The 4,565-nt window shown below is 33.1% G+C and overlaps 1 long non-coding RNA gene across 2 annotated transcripts; it reads left to right on the top strand.

Moving 5' to 3' along the window:
• The first annotated feature begins 847 nt into the window (after positions 1 to 847).
• On the top strand, positions 848 to 4,565 carry LOC110690132. 2 transcript variants are annotated; one of them, XR_002505022.1, is made up of 3 exons: positions 849 to 1,308; positions 3,043 to 3,088; positions 3,962 to 4,565. It is a non-coding gene; the product is annotated as an uncharacterized LOC110690132 (long non-coding RNA). The 2 variants fall into 2 exon arrangements; XR_002505021.1 differs by having other exon boundaries at positions 848 to 3,088.

Genomic DNA, 4,565 nt, shown 5'->3' with positions numbered 1-4,565 from the left:
TTTATTCTCGTCAAAACTCTGATTTGTTTTTCTATCCGTTTGACTGATTTTCTCTATAAATAGCCTCCTAAAACCTCCGTTTCCAATCATCAATTTTCATCAATTCTCATCAAATATCATCAACTCTCTTATTCTCTCTAGCTTTTAAGAATTTCTCTTCTCTCTCTATCTTTCTCTACAAAATTCCGCATTCACAAGACCAAGAAACACCTAGCCAATTTCGAAGTTGCCTTCGCCCTAGACGTGAAAGGTTTTAATTTCTGAGGGTTTGGTCCCAAACCTCTCTTTCAATTATTTAATTTAATTGTTTAAATTATTATTTTCCTTGAAGTTACTAACGCGTGTATTTTGTTATTAGAAAGAGATACGAGGCATCCAAATAAGTGCTTTAATTGTTTTCATTGTTATTATGATATAGAAATAATATCTAGGTTATTATTATGATTCCTAATGTCATGTTAGGGCGTTTTGATCTTCCTAGTATCATGTTTAGGGTAATAACTATAATTTCTATTATCAAATATGACAATTATGATTCCTGCGATGCTTCCTATTTTCTTCCTAATATTCATGATAGTATCATGTTAGGGTTAAAGCTTTGATCTTTATTGTTTAGTGACATGCTAGAGTTTGTTATTAATCTTGTTAGTATCATGCCTAAGATCTTGCTATTAATATTATGCTTTTTTTTAACATGATTATTTTCATGATTATTTTAATTATTATTATTATTATTATGACACTAATACAAAATTGAGCTTAAGTAACAACCATTGGTAACACTTTAAAATTTTCATGATTATTTAATTTTTAAGTAACACTTTTGTAACATTGTGGTATTGGGTAACATTTTTTGTAACACTTTAATATTAGATAACACTTTATTGTAACACTTTAATATTAGGTATCACTTGATTGTAACACTTAATTTTATTTTATTTTTTTGGAAGAAAAACACTTAATTTGATACTCCGTATTCTTTTTTTCCTTGTCAATTATTTTTACTGTATCAAAATCGACCCTCATAGCCTCACAAGTCACAACTTTTTTCTCCCTTGTATTTCTCCATCCCTCAAGCTTTCACCTGTCTGTTTACGCTGCACCTCCTTTCCTCGGCTTCCACCGCCACCACCTTCTCGCTCTCGGTGCTCCACTATAGCCCACGTCCACCATAGACTCCCTCCATTGCAACCTGTGCTCCAACTCGAAGACATACACAACAGCTCGTGCTCCAAGTTGAAGAGATGGCAATTGCCACCTACTGGCCTTCATCCTCGGCGGCTTCCACCTAAAGTTAGGGTAGTTAGGGTTAGTTTATTTCCCTCTCCCTTCCATTTTTAACAAGAATTAGAGCTAGCTTAAGTTAGGGTTTCAATTCCCTCTCTCTAATCTTATTGATGATTTGTTAATCTGATGTTGAATTTGCCTATTAACAGGTTTAATTTCATTATTTTCATACTGAATTTGGCATGGATCTAAATTGGTTGAAGTATTTAGATGAGTTTGGGAATTTTGGTTTTTTCTAATTTTTGAAAATTTTGATTACTACAGATTTATATAAATTGGTTGAAGTATCTAGATGAGTTTGGGATTTTTGTTTTTTCTTCCAAAAATTTTGATTACAGCAGATTTTGATTTACCTTGTAATTTGATGTTTGTTGACTACTCTGACCAATTTTAATTTAATTATTTTCTTTTCTGAATGAATCATCATAAGCTTGTCGAGAACCCAAGTAATTGTGGGCAAAAGAAATGCAGAAATCTAAGGCAATGCTAATTATAAGTGGAGGAATGATGTTTATTTCTTGGTCACATTATGCTCTTGATCAGATTATTATTATACAAAGTATTTTTAATAAGCTGTTTGGAAATTCATGTAATCTTTGGAATACACTACTATGAAAATGTTACCTTGATTGGGGACGTAGAGAAGGGGTGAGGTTGGACTGGTGGTGCTACTGTGTAACTAAGTGTTGCTTAGTGATTCATAAAATCAATAAGAGGTATTTTGTTTTGTGTTATTTTTTTTATGGGCTATTTAATTGTTTTTCAATTAATCTGCTGAGACATATTTTCTAATTTATACTTCATGTGTTGATTAGTAAAGATTAATAATAAGTCTAATGTATATGTATTTATGCTCAGCGCTCCCTTTTTTTTTATCATGGTTTTGATCAATCAACCTCTTATTATACTATAGTAAAATGGAAAAAAAATTTAAAAATTGGTAGCTTAGTTGTTTTAGTTCACTGTTTTGCATTAAAGTTAACTACAAAAACATTTACATTAGATAATTTATTAATCATTACTAATCAACACATGAAGATGATTGTTATCGAGGGTATTTGTTACTCGTGATATGAGTATTTGACAAAATGGGATTGATCAAGGGAGCAAAAAGAATTTTTCCTGAGATGTGAAATGAATGTTACTTCGTACTATCCTTGTGCAAAGTTTGTGAACAAGTAATTGTCTGATGAGATTGGGATTATGGTCATTGTATTAAGGAAAGTAAGTTAAATGCTAGCATTCTAATTTTATTAATGAAAAATAAGTTAAATGCTAGCATTCTAATTTGACAATTGTTATGCCATACATGTGCTGACATAAATAATGCTTACACGTGGACTTTTATTTTGTGAGGGTTACTAATGAGTTCCATTTGGGAAGAAATTTTGGTTGTGCTTTGCCAATTGCTAATATTTATAAATCCAACACGTATAAGATTGATATAGAGAACTTGTGACTTTCACTCTCGACTCTCTATGCCATGGCAGATTAGATAGGCTGTGAGTATTACCTAGCGTGTATCTTTGTTATATGGAATATGTGAGAATATATATTGTCAGTTTAAGCTGGTTGTTTTTTTACCACTTTTTTTTTTTTATAGGAATATGATGTTTTGCAGGCAGGTTTCACTAGTAGAAAAAAGTAGATGGCAAGCGGTTCAAAACTTCAAACTAGAATTTTTTTTTTATAGGAATACTCTTTCTACTAAGCGTCGTAAGCAATTAATCTAGACTTTGTTTTATGTGCAATCAGGTGCTCTTTATGTGCTCAGGTACTTGAATCTACAGTCATGTCTCAGGTGCTGCTTCTTTGTTCCCGTCTCTGTCTACTATCATTTTTCCTTTTTCTACTTATATTGAAACCAGCATGTAAAAAAAGAATTGATCATGTATGATGGGAACTGTGTTTTGTTTGTAGTTACTCTGATAAGGTGCAGTTTATGCTTTTGTTCATTTTTACATCATGGAACACATTTGCAAAGTAAATTTGTAGCTGATCGACATGTTAAATTATTGGTCCTCTAAGCACCCCATTAGTGATACACTTGAATAAAATATACTGAATACGACCATATAAGACCTGTTATGAACATCTCGAACAGGCAAGCAAGTATGACTCTGAGTCCCAGAAGAATTTGGCAGAGACAATAGCTAAAAACTGGTTCTGTTATAGATTGTGATGATGATATAGCCTGGTACTGCTCAACTTGTCACTCAAATTGAAAAATTCATCGTCAATTTATATGTTTCAAGACAAAAATAGCTTTAGCAGTGCAGTTTGATCATAATTAACCTCATTATTATATTGTTCGGAAGCATTAATTGAAGGAGAGAGCATCTTTATAGAAAGATCCACCCCATCTTTCAAGCAACGAACCATAGTAATTTCCTGCAAATCCACCTATTCCTAGTTCTCTCAAGAACCCTTTTGTCAGGTTTGTTTACCTCTGAATAAGTAAATTGTGCTATTCCACCCTTCCCTTGACTAACTACTAGACTCATGTATGTTGATTATAGCTAAAGGTTTCTTAGCTTCTATTATTGATGATTTTGCATGTAATGATTCAGCTATTATCTTCTTAGGCACAATGTTGTGGCTAACTAAATAATGAAAGAAAGATCAACATTAGAATATATAAAGTTTCATACTTTGCTTCTTTCTTCTTGTGTAGACCAAAAATGAAAAAGAACCATGGCCAGCTGTAAGTAAGACAAAGAGAGAGACATAGGCTGCTACAGGTGCAATGAAGGCTTTCTTTTTCTTCTATTTAGTACATGATGTGCTCGAGCAAAGAGCTGGGTTACGTTCCACACTTTCATTGCAAGGCCGGTAACAAAGTTAGTTTATATGACTGATTTGCTATAATTGAACCCAAAGTAACATTGGAAGGTGAGGCAAATTTCAGAATGATTAGAGGAAAGGGTTGTTATAAACTGTAATATTATTGTCTATTCTTCCAACTTATAAGCTGTAATATTAAGATGTCTCCTTATAGCCCGACTTCCTCATAGCAAGTATATGTCCTAAGATTTTGATGCTTGCTTGATGCTACTGCCGCTGCTGCTGCTGTTGCATGTTGCTGCTGTTCCGTCTTTGTGCGCTGTTGTTCCGCTTTTGTGCTACTGTTGTTCTGCATATATGTTGTTGCTGTACTGCATATGTGCTGCTAATGTTCTACTACTGCTTCTGCAGTTCTGCTTATGTGATGCTGCTATTCTGCTTATGTATGTGCTGCTACTGTTCTGTTTTTCAAGCTGCTAATGTTCTGTTTTTGA

This window comes from Chenopodium quinoa, unplaced genomic scaffold (assembly GCF_001683475.1).
Source record: "Chenopodium quinoa cultivar QQ74 unplaced genomic scaffold, ASM168347v1, whole genome shotgun sequence".
NCBI lineage: Eukaryota > Viridiplantae > Streptophyta > Magnoliopsida > Caryophyllales > Amaranthaceae > Chenopodium > Chenopodium quinoa.
The sequence above is the reverse complement of the archived record's forward strand: the minus strand, read 5'-3'. Positions and strand labels throughout refer to the sequence as shown.